Source organism: Schistocerca piceifrons, chromosome X, assembly GCF_021461385.2.
Source record: "Schistocerca piceifrons isolate TAMUIC-IGC-003096 chromosome X, iqSchPice1.1, whole genome shotgun sequence".
In the NCBI taxonomy this organism is placed as follows: Eukaryota; Metazoa; Arthropoda; class Insecta; order Orthoptera; family Acrididae; genus Schistocerca; species Schistocerca piceifrons.
Window position 1 is genome coordinate 58,830,970 of NC_060149.1, and position 12,738 is coordinate 58,843,707.

The window sequence follows — 12,738 nt, forward strand, 5'->3', positions numbered from 1 at the left end:
TTGGATGTACCTATGTATATCCTTAATGTCACGTTGCTGGTAGCGTCATGGTGCTATCCACATCGCTTGTCACGTTTTACACAATATTTGTTCATCTGACCCGACAATACAGTCAGTGCTTTTGCCAGCAGTTGTCCTTTTGCGTTGGTTCATTATTACACCTCAACATCAATCCAGTCTTCGGTTTGAGTTGACGTTTAATTTATACCATACTTTGCATATGCGAAGTTCAATCATTTTTAATGAATAAAAACGTAACGAGAAATGGGAGTTTAACGGAGATACCGTAATGTTAGAGTAATACTCAGATATAATATTAAAAAGTGACATTAAATGGGAAGATGAAGTAAAATAAACATTAGGAAATATTAGACTGAATCGAGGGGAGATGGTATTCGGAGTATGATGCTCAGTTGCTTCCCTGTGTCCAGAGACAGCAGCACTCAGTGGTCCACTGCTTCCTTGCGTCCAAGTCTCGAACGGTAAGCGGTGACTGCACTTGCAACGGACATTTTTCGTTTCTAGGAGCCATAAAACTATGGAAAATGTTAAAATTTGCGCTGTAAAACAATCGCAGATGTATTTAAAATGATGATAGTGATATTTATACATTTTTGCGAGTTTTTACCGTATGTTTATCATGTACCCTACATCTTGAAGTACACGTGCATCCAGTTATTTTCCGTTTGCTTCCATATTCGAAGACGTATTTAAACTTGTTTTAACTTGCATCGCAATCCCCCCCTCCCCCTCATCGCCCCATACCTGGGAAAGAGGAAATATGTTCTTTGGAGTAAGATGGACGCTCGTAGTAACCTTTTTTTTACATTTACTCATTAGAAAATGTTGCCTACAAATTACATAAGAAACAGAAACAGCGCGCGATTATCCACGCGGTCTGAGACGTCTTATCACGGCCCGCGCGGCTGCCCCCGTCGGAGGTTCGAGTCCTCCCTCGGGCATGGGTGTGTGTGTTGTCCTTAGCGTAGGTTAGCTTAAGTTAGATTAAGTAGTGCGTAAGCATAGAGACCGATGACCTCAGTGGTTTGGTCCCATAAGATCTTACAACAAATTTCCAAATTTTCCATAAACAAAGGCCAGTGAAATGAAGAAAACTTCCAGTAGGTAATGAAGCACGGAAAACTGGTGGCACGAACTGTTTTCGAGTTTCCCAGAAGTAAAGGATTTCATAACGGACATGTGTAACGACTGTGATGTAAAACAGTAAAGATCAACTACCGAATGGTAGTACTTGATAGTCAAATACACTCCTGGAAATTGAAATAAGAACACCGTGAATTCATTGTCCCAGGAAGGGGAAACTTTATTGACACATTCCTGGGGTCAGATACATCACATGATCACACTGACAGAATTACAGGCACATAGACACAGGCAACAGAGCATGCACAATGTCGGCACTAGTACAGTGTATATCCACCTTTCGCAGCAATGCAGGCTGCTATTCTCCCATGGAGACGATCGTAGAGATGCTGGATGTAGTCCTGTGGAACGGCTTGCCATGCCATTTCCACCTGGCGCCTCAGTTGGACCAGCGTTCGTGCTGGACGTGCAGACCGCGTGAGACGACGCTTCATCCAGTCCCAAACATGCTCAATGGGGGACAGATCTGGAGATCTTGCTGGCCAGGGTAGTTGACTTACACCTTCTAGAGCACGTTGGGTGGCACGGGATACATGCGGACGTGCATTGTCCTGTTGGAACAGCAAGTTCCCTTGCCGGTCTAGGAATGGTAGAACGATGGGTTCGATGACGGTTTGGATGTACCGTGCACTATTCAGTGTCCCCTCGACGATCACCAGTGGTGTACGGCCAGTGTAGGAGATCGCTCCCCACACCATGATGCCGGGTGTTGGCCCTGTGTGCCTCGGTCGTATGCAGTCCTGATTGTGGCGCTCACCTGCACGGCGCCAAACACGCATACGACCATCATTGGCACCAAGGCAGAAGCGACTCTCATCGCTGAAGACGACACGTCTCCATTCGTCCCTCCATTCACGCCTGTCGCGACACCACTGGAGGCGGGCTGCACGATGTTGGGGCGTGAGCGGAAGACGGCCTAACGGTGTGCGGGACCGTAGCCCAGCTTCATGGAGACGGTTGCGAATGGTCCTCGCCGATACCCCAGGAGCAACAGTGTCCCTAATTTGCTGGGAAGTGGCGGTGCGGTCCCCTACGGCACTGCGTAGGATCCTACGGTCTTGGCGTGCATCCGTGCGTCGCTGCGGTCCGGTCCCAGGTCGACGGGCACGTGCACCTTCCGCCGACCACTGGCGACAACATCGATGTACTGTGGGGACCTCACACCCCACGTGTTGAGCAATTCGGCGGTACGTCCACCCGGCCTCCCGCATGCCCACTATACGCCCTCGCTCAAAGTCCGTCAACTGCACATACGGTTCACGTCCACGCTGTCGCGGCATGCTACCAGTGTTAAAGACTGCGATGGAGCTCCGTATGCCACGGCAAACTGGCTGACACTGACGGCGGCGGTGCACAAATGCTGCGCAGCTAGCGCCATTCGACGGCCAACACCGCGGTTCCTGGTGTGTCCGCTGTGCCGTGCGTGTGATCATTGCTTGTACAGCCCTCTCGCAGTGTCCGGAGCAAGTATGGTGGGTCTGACACACCGGTGTCAATGTGTTCTTTTTTCCATTTCCAGGAGTGTATATAATAAAACTGGTCGTGGTACCAAATTTTTTTATTTTGTTTTTACCCCGATCTTCGGGGTGAGGTGCCTAGTAGTCTGTATTGTAGAAAAACAATTACTACCGGCTCAAATGTTACGATTTTCTCATATTCATCGGTTTTCAGTTTGAAGGAACCTTGCTAACAAGTATGAGCAATCTCATTTTGAAAATATGTACATTTCCCTTCATAATTTCGTATAGAAGCAACAGCTATGGCATCTTCCCCGACGCACTATAATGGAAGGCAAAGCTTTGTTAAAGCTATTCTAAGAAAATGAAAGCATTTGTAAAGGACATCGCATACAAGACGCCAGTGTAACCTATTCTAGCGTACTGTTCCAATGTGTGGAGTCCTTATCAAATAGCCGTGACAACAGAGTCCTAATGAATTCAGAAACGCGCTGTCAGGCTCTTATGAGATCGGTATAGCTCATACGAAAGTGTAATAGAAATGCTTGGGGAATTTAAGTGACAATCCTTGGAAGAGAGACGACGTATTTCCCTCGAAACCCTGTTGGATAAACTTGGAGAATCTGCATTCGAAGAGACGAGTGCAGCGATTCTGCTAACAGCAGCATGTATCTCGCATAGGAGTCATGAGGATGCGATAAAAAAGACTATGACATGCACAAAGGCAAAAAGAAAGTCACTTTTCCCTCGTTCAATGCGTAGATAACATAGAAAGGCATATTTGTTGTAGAGTATTTGAGTAGATAGTTGGTAAAATCTCCTTCACAGAGCACGAAATACACGTATTTTAGAAAATGACGAGACGATTATGTCAAATAGATTCTTAGATTGCAAAAGTGAGGCGTGCTTGTTGCACATATACCATCCATAGGCCGACCACCTCTACTTCCGGCACAAGGCCCCCGACCAGTGGGTACTCTGCTCCAACACCGCAGCCATTCCTCCACCGGAAACAGTCACGTGCCGATCACTGCTGGTACCACAGACTAGATCAGTCAAATTGTCGGAAAAGGCCTATAACTTGTTGTAGAAAAGCCTATTACGTGCAAAAGGTAGGGCAGAAGATTTAATTTTTTCAACTCGTTCATATGTTTGGAAATACTGGAAAAATACGTATGGCCAACCAAATTTGTATTGGCTAACTTTATGTAGAAAAACTTCGAAAATATAGCACTTTCGTCAGTGTTTTTTTTTCAAAAATGTCAATTTCATGTGGTGCTAACGCTTTGGCATCTGTTCCCTTTTAAAAAGGAAATTTTAATACTAAAACTTTTTCTGCACCCAATACCAGGGGTGCTACAGCTCGTCAAAAAACTTTCAGCAAAATGGGAAAATACCAAGTTTTTGATTGCTTTTATTCCAGTTTCTGCTTATATAGCAGAAATATAAGTTATGTTATACATTGCAACTGAACATCTTAATTTCTGGCGTGGCTTGGACAGCATATACAGCACCGCTGACATTATATTCAGTACTACTATCGCAGTTTTGTGAAATTGTTTTTTGACTAACTCCGTACAGGTGCCGTACACGGTTTATAGCTGAATAAACTTAATGGTCTGTTACCAGAAAAAGTATGTACCAACGGTTATTTAACAGTGAACATTGCGTTTATTCCTTGGTCATGCTTTAAAAGGATTTTTTTATGAAACAAAGTGAAAAAGAATTAAAAGCTTTTCTGGGATATGAACTTGCTCCTCATCTATTGTCTCTATTCTCTGAAGAATGCATGCGAAAAGGGGCAAAATCTTCATTCTACTACGCCTTTGTTCAGTGAAGGATGTGAACTCAGTTACACCGAATAATTTTTTTTTTCCTTGATGGAGGATACCTAATACAAAATAACATGGCTTCTCAATGTTTCCTTCAAATCAATATTTTTCTTACTTAAAACGTCATTTTGGATCTCAGTTTTGCTATTGTATTTGATGGCTACCCATGCGAAGGAGGAGGAATGTAATACAATGAGTGCTGAGAGAATCAGTAGGTCCAGAAAACATACTTCGGTTGTAGCTGAAGCAGAGATGATAAACTAAATCCCTCAGGAAAAAAAGAATCGCTTGATCTCACTTCTTAAAAAGGAATTTCGCGAGTGTGGCACTGAGGTGGACCAAGCACAAGAAGATACTGACTTAATGATTGTATCGTCGGCGATTTCAAGCATTAACGAGTTTGAAAGTGTAGTAATGGTGGGGGAATTTGTTGCTCTCTCTGTGCTCATGACTTATTTCTTTCTAAATCCAGGAAGAGAAAGGGTTGAAGACATGTGGCTTTGCACTTCATCGTACAAGTTCGACAGTGAACGTATTCTGCTCACTCACGCCATTAGTTTGTTTTTCAGTCAAGGAGAAATGAAGTATTGCAACATTATTAAAAAACATGAACACTTAAACTCAACACTTGGCACATTCAATACACCAATCACTACCCGTGAAAAACAATAGTATCCGGAGAACAGTGTGGTGTCAGCAGTTCCAGAGGCTATAATAATTGCGGTACGAGCTATTTGCAACGTCTGACACAAAAAACAAACTCAATCGTGTAAGGCTGCCTCCCAATAGAGATAGCGCTCAACATCATTCGTTACGGCGTTACCAGCAAGTTCAAATGGTTCAAATGGCTCTAAGCGCTATGGGACTTAACATCTGAGGTCATCAGTCCCCAAGACTTAGAACTACTTAAACCTAACTAACCTAAGGACATCACACACATCCAAGCCCGAGGCAGGATTCGAACCTGCGATCGCAGCAGCAGCGCAGTTCCAGACTGACGCGCCTAGAACCGCTCCTCCACAGCGGCCGGCTACCAGCAAGTCCCAAGTTGAATGTGAAATGGGAACTTCATGAGAAATGGGGCTGAACTCATAGTAATCACGTTTCGTGGCCTATTGTAATTGTCCATGGTCCATCACCTGTGTCAGTTCTTCACTTTGTTTCGTGTTCATGCAAGCTGAGCCGTGGTGGAGCATGCTCCTGCAAAAAAAAAGCAGGTTTGAAATGTTCTTCCATTTGCAAGAACTACGGTAGAGTCAACTGTGAAAACGTGCCAGAATTTTTGTGTGACCGAGTGAGGTGGCGCAGTGGTTAGCACATTGGACTCGCATTCGGGAGGACGATGCTTCAAACCCGCGTCCGGTCATTCTGATTTAGGTGTCCTGTAATTTCAAAAAATCGCTTCAAGCAAATTCCAAATTCCGGGATGGCTCCTTTGAAAGAGCACGGCTGACTTCCTTCCCCATCCTTCCCTTCCCCAACCGGAGCGATGACCTCGTGGCTTGGTCCCCCTCCCCTCCCCCCCCCCCCTAATTTTTGTATGAAGAAAGTGAACAAGTAGATTTTATGGACGTTATTGAGGAAACAGACGTCGAAATCAACGAACTGGAAGAGACTGATTCACTGTTGGAAGAACAGTTCGGTCTGAGACCCACTCGATGAAGTTATTCTACTACTCAATGTATTTCTGATGTTATCAAGAGACTGGGCCAATCAAAAAGTAGGAAGTGACTCATGTATTCTCACCAAGTGCGCCAGTGATTGAGGTACACTGTCAGAAGTATTACGCAAGCAGAATTGACAATAACTAATGTTAGTATATGTTAATTCCTTTTTAATTATAGTAAAGCTACCTATGTTTCATTTGTATTGCATGATATCTTTATGTAACAGTAATTAGCTATGTCTATCGGTTTTCCTATTACAACTAATAATAGTTCAGTTTTCTGTCACTGGTTATTTATTATATGTAACACAAAGAGTATATGATGTACTTTTATAAACATGCATGAGTCAAGGCTGAAATGCCCTGGAGCTTAACTTCAAGTAGTGATGTATGAATCCCAACAGACGGATGCCCAGGAATCACCCGAATGCACATTGAATAATTGAATACCGGGAAGGGAAATGTTTAATTCCAATATATAAGATATAATATATTCGTTCTACATAAACATAAATGAAATAAAAATGTCCAAAAACTAGGTAAATGGCCATTAAGACAAAATTTGAGAAACTAATATTTTTTGACGAACTTTAGCGGACGAGGTAAGGCTTCAAAGTGATGAGTGGTGGATAGGCTGGTGTGAGTTCCTAATGACGGACCGTGAGGACGGAGTCAAGGCCTGAGCGTTAGCTCAAGCGTAGTCTGGTGTACTACTACCTGCTTGCTGTGGATGCAGAAAGAAGTTGTAGTAATCAAATTTATAGAGACATCTGTGCTCTTCTGAGAAGGAAATAGATGCAGAAGCGTCAGGAGTACAACAAACTGCGGTTGTTTCTGAGAACACTGAAAAAGTACTGTGAGCCAACCATTACCATGATCAAAAGTGTCATTAATGTCAATACTAAAATTAAGTCTACAACCACAGACAACACAAGGTCCGTCGACAAGTGCAGTAGCAGCAACACTCTTCAGTGGAATGCGATTCTTCTTGTCTCCAGGTGTTGTGGCGAATTCGATGTTCTGGATGGTTTTACAAACTGTCTGTTTAGAACGGCGACGAATTCTCCTGTAAGGCGTATTTATAAAAATACAAAGTACAGTCACCAACAAACTTTACATATTCACATACTCCTTTACCTTTAACCCAAATGAATACAGACTCATTTACAGATAATTTCCTCTTATTACGTGTATACAAAGACAATGCAGAGGGCGACATATAAGCAGATTTACCAAAGTCTTTATTTGCAAGTTCTGCCATATGGTAGGTACGATAGGCGATAATGTCTCTATGAACAAAACTTACAAGTCCAGGTACGTTAGGAACTCCCGTACCTCCACGTACAATGGCTACAGTGAGCCAAATATTACCATGATCAAAAGTCTCATTAATGTCACCACGCCGCCACGATGCCTTACAGGAGAATTCGTCGTCGTTCTAAACAGACAGTTTATAAAACCATCGAGAACATCGAGTTCGCCACCTCAGCTGGAGACAAGAAGAACCGCATACCAGTTAAGAGTGTTGCTGCTACTGCACTTGTCGACGGACCTTGTGTTTTCTGTGGTTGTGGACTTAATTTTAGTATTGACATTAATGATACATTCGATCATGGTAATGGTTGGCTCACTGTAGCCATTGTACGTGGAGGTACGGGAGTTCCTAACGTACCTGGACTTGAAAGTTCGTACCTACCATATGGCAGAACTTGCAAATAGAGACTTTGGTAAATCTGCTTATATGTCCCCTTCCGCATTGTCTTTGTATACTCGTAATAAGAGAAAAATATCTTTAAATGAGTCTGTATTCATTTGGGTTAAAGGTAAAGGAGTATGTGAATATGTAAGGTTTGTCGGTGACTGTACTTTGTATTTTCACAAATAAATTCATCTCTATGTAAAGTGATCTGTAGCGTCAGCCATTAAAGTTAAGAACACTGAAAAAGTACTGAATTTTCCACGTTTTTCGACTATAGAAAGCTTGCCGAACATAAATTTGATAGCACAACTTAGTTTTCCAGTTTTTTCAACCAAATAAATGAATTAAGGAAAACCTATTGCAAGGTTATCTACTGTCTGATAGGATCAGCGTTTTGGAAGCGTTATACAGACAAACCATAACACACCTCTAGACGGGCGGACCTCTAGTAGGTCGCAGCAGGGGAGCCAGGCTCGCTCTCAAGCAACGCGCGCATCGGCGGCAGCGGCAGCGGCAGCGACTTTGTTGCATCACCGTCACGTGCTCGCACAGCGGCGCGTGCTGTTCTTCGACCTGCCGCCTACAAAGATGTCGCTCCACGGCAAGCAGGTAGCAGTACACCAGCTTACGCTTGTGCTAACGCTCAGGCCTTGACTCCGTCCTCACGGTCCGTCATTCGGAACTCACACCAGCCTATGCGTCAGTCATCACTTTGAAGCCTTCCCTCGTCTGACGCGTGCCTTCCCTGTACTCGGTACCTCAGTGGCCATTGCATTTACCATTAAGAGTTAAGAAAAACCTGTTGCAAGCTTATCTACTATTTGACAGAATTAGTTTCGAATGCACGGTGCAGGTCACGACAAACTCTTGGCTACGCTACGTTAACTCGTTCCTTCAGTGCTAAAAACTTGGGTGAATCAAGCGGCATTCAGTACATGCTTCCCCATATTACACTACTGGCCATCAAAATTGCTACACCACGAAGATGACGTGCTACAGACGCTAAATTTAACCGACAGGAAGAAGATGCTGTGATATGCAAATGATTATCTTTTCAGGACATTCACAAAAGGTTGGCGCCGTTGGAGACACCTACAACGTGCTGACATGAGGAAAGTTTCCAACCGATTTCTCATACACAGACAGCAGTTGACCGGCGTTGCCTGGCGAAACGTTGTTGTGATTCCTCGTGTAAGGAGGAGAAATGCGAATCATTACGTTTCCGACTTTGATAAAGGTCGTGTTGTGGCCTATCGCGATTGTGGTTTATCGTATGGCGACATTGCTGCTCGCGTCGGTCGAGATCCAATGACTGTTAGCAGAATATGGAATCGGTGGGTTCTGGAGGGTAATACAGAACGCCCTGCTGGATCCCTACGGCCTCGTATCACTAGCAGTCGAGATGACAGGCATCTTATCCGCATGGCTGTAACGGACCGTGCAGCCACGTCTCGATCCCGGAATCAACAGATGGGGACGTTTGCAAGACAACAACCATCTGCACGAACAGTTCGACGACGTTTTCAGCAGCATGGACTATCAGCTCGGACACCATGGCTGCGGTTACCCTTGACGCTGCATCACAGACAGGAGCGAATGCGATGGTGTACTCGACGACGAACCTGGGTGCACGAATGGCAAAACGTCATTTTTTCGGATGAATCAAGGTTCTGTTTACAGCATCACGGTGGTCGCATCCGTCTTTGGCGACATCGCGGTGAACGCACATTGGAAGCGTGTATTCGTCATCGCCCATACTGGCGTATCACCGGGCGTGATGGTATGGGGTGCCATTGGTTACACGTCTCGGTCACCTCTTGTTCGCATTGACGGCACTTTGGACAGTGGACGTTACATTTCAGATGTGTTACGACCCGTGGCTCTACCCTTCATTCGATTCCTGTGAAACCCTACATTTCAGCAGGATAATGCACGACAGCGTTTTGCAGATCCTGTACGAGCCTTTCTGGATACCGAAAATGTTCGACTGCAGCCCTGGCCAGCACATTCTCCAGATCTCTCACCAATTGAAAACGTCTGGTCAATGGTAGCCGAGCAACTGGCTCGTCACAATACGCTAGTCACTACTTTTGATAAAATGTGGTATTGTGTTGAAGCTGAATGCGCAGCTGTACCTGTACACGCCATCCAAGCTCTGTTTGACTCAATGCCCATGCGTATCAAGGCCGTTATTACGGCCAGAGGTGGTTGTTCTGGGTACTGATTTCTCAGGATCTATGCACCCAAACTGCGTGATAATGTAATCACATGTCAGTTCTAGTATAATATATTTGTCCAATGAATACCTGTTTGTCATCTGAATTTCTTCTTGGTGTAGCAATTTTAATGGCCAGTAGTGTAGCAGGTTAAGATAACTTCATACTTGCTTTAACTATACGTATTTTCCAAGCAAGCGATGAGTCTCTTAGGTACTTAATTAGCCAGAATATCGAACGGTCTTGTGTCCTCTACAAGGAACCAAGCAACACGTTAATTATAGTTATAATAATGATTCAATGAAAAGGAAGAAAGGTATATTAGTTAGTAGAAACTTCAGGGTTTCAAACTGTGTTAAGTGGTTAACAGCCTACGAGCTTCCGGCAGAGATCTCCTTTGCCTCTGTCAAGTGGTGGACTGTCGTGGGGCTGCCGCTGCCATACAGCCGCGCCGTCGGCAGTGACGTCACTGGTGCTCAGTTCCGTTACATATACGGTAATGTTTTGGTGGAGCGACCGTTTCAACTCCCCAACCACAGGGATCACAGGCCACACTCAGCTGCAATCCATCTTCTTTATTGAGGCTGTTCTCCGATATTTTGTCCTCTTTTGCTTCGTTTATTACGCTTTCCCAGGAGCCGCTGGTCTGTTAAATAATAGAAGATTCGTCGAATGGAACTCGGGGTCCGTTTTCCTGTGCATGTGCCGCTACATCTGTTGTTTCGTGATAGCTTAAGCGGAAACACCTTTCATGTTCTATGGACAGATGTTCAATAATGCGGAAAGTCTGGCCGAAATATAACTGCCCACACACGCACGGCATTTTGAATATTCCTGATGTTCTGAGGCGTACATCGTCTTTCACAGGCTTCGTTCGTTTCCGGGTCTTTGATGAGGGCCTGAAGACTGTGTCGAATTTATGTTTCTTCAGCATACGGCTAATCTTTCCTGTTATTGAGCCACAAAACGGTAAAAATCCAATCTCTCTCGTGTCTTCTTCGGAGGTCTTCTCCTTTCGTGGATTAGATGAAACTGCTTGTGAAACACTTCTCCGTTTTTCTTGAAAATTTGACGTATGTGGCTCAATTCTCCGAGACAGAATCAGCTCGGTGTACCAAGGTCCTCAGGTCAGACCATTTCTGTGCTGGGTAGTGGTAGTTGGCGGTGTGCAAATACCCATCCGTGTGTGTGGCATGCCGTAAACGCTGTGACCGAGAAACCCATTGAGTTTAAGGCGAACAATGACGTCCAGGAACGGTAAGGAAGCGTCCTTCTTTACCTCCATCGTGAAATTTATGTGGTCGTGGATGCTTTTCATGTGTTTTATAAACTCTTCCAGCTTCTCATATCCATGAGGCCATATGACGAAGGTATCGTCGACGTAAAGATAAAAACAGTCTTTGCAGGAGCCGTGTCCAAGACGGTGTCCTCGAAATCCTCCGTAAAGAGGTTGGCTACAGCTTAAGCTAATACGTTCCCCATCGCAACGCCTTCCGTCTGGCTGAAATACTCTCCACCACGCAAAAAATATGATGAAGTCAGGGTATGTTCAAAGAAATCCACAACGGTATCGCCAAAGAGCCGGGAGAGTAAGTCTGTGTGATGGGCACACACGTGAATGTAAGTGTTTAGAGTAATATCGACAGTAATTTCATTAGAAATGAAGTACAAGCTCGGGTTAAGGGAGGACGGGGGAGGAGATCGGTCATGCACTTTCAGAGGAACCATCCCGGAATTTGACTTAGACGATTTGGCGTAATCACAGAAAACCAAAATCGCGACGGCCAGAAAGGGATTGGAAGCGTCGTCTTCCTGAATGTTAGTCCACTATGGTAAGCACTGCGCTACAACGCATGCTCCTCTCGGTCATGGCATTTTTGTCGGTTTACCGAGGAAAGCAGTTCATCATTACCTATCACGTGCAGTCGGTTACTATAGTCACCTGTGCAGTTGTTTAAAGGAACTGTTAAAAAAAGAGGAATACGAAGATACTGTTTGGTCGCAGCAGGCGGCTGCCTCCGCAGTCGTCTATATCCTAATGCGTATCAAGGGAGGAGGAGGAGGAGATTAGTGTTTAACGTCCCGTCGACAACGAGGTCATTAGAGACGGAGCGCAAGCTCGGGTGAGTGAAGGATGCGGAAGGAAATCGGCCGTGCCCTTTCAAAGGAACCATCCTGGCATTTGCCTGAAGCGATTTAGGGATATCACGGAAAATCTAAATCAGGATGGCCAGAGACGGGATTGAACCGTCGTCCTCCCGAATGCGAGTCCAGTGTGCTAACCACTGCGCCATCTCGCTCGGTAATGCGTATCAAGACATACAAGTTGTAGAATGTTTTACAGAGAGCACCAGCTGTCTTACTAGTGTTTATATCGGACGATAGAGAATACAGGTCAACAGATAAGAACGAATTGGCAATGTTACTCTTTTTATCCTATGTAGTTTGACGTGTCCATGTGCGATACCTACGAATTTTGTTGGCTAGGATATTGCTGGAAAGAACTAAAGATTCATAATAGTCTTTGCTTTAATCGTAACACTTACTTTTTGAGATACGTTTTCAGTTATTTTGTAATGTGTGCAATGAATAGTTACCTAATTGAAGGGAAAAGCATTTCTGAACTCTAGAGTAATGAAATGGGTACTTCAATTATGGCATGGAGTTCTGACCAAGAAAATAACGCATTTATGTCACAGACCAT

General features: G+C 44.6%; 1 non-coding gene across 1 annotated transcript; it reads right to left on the minus strand.

Moving 5' to 3' along the window:
• Positions 1-12,261: 12,261 nt before the first annotated feature.
• Positions 12,262-12,334, minus strand: Trnaa-cgc. The gene has a single exon. It is a non-coding gene; the product is annotated as a tRNA-Ala (tRNA).
• Between the last annotated feature and the right edge of the window lie 404 nt (positions 12,335-12,738).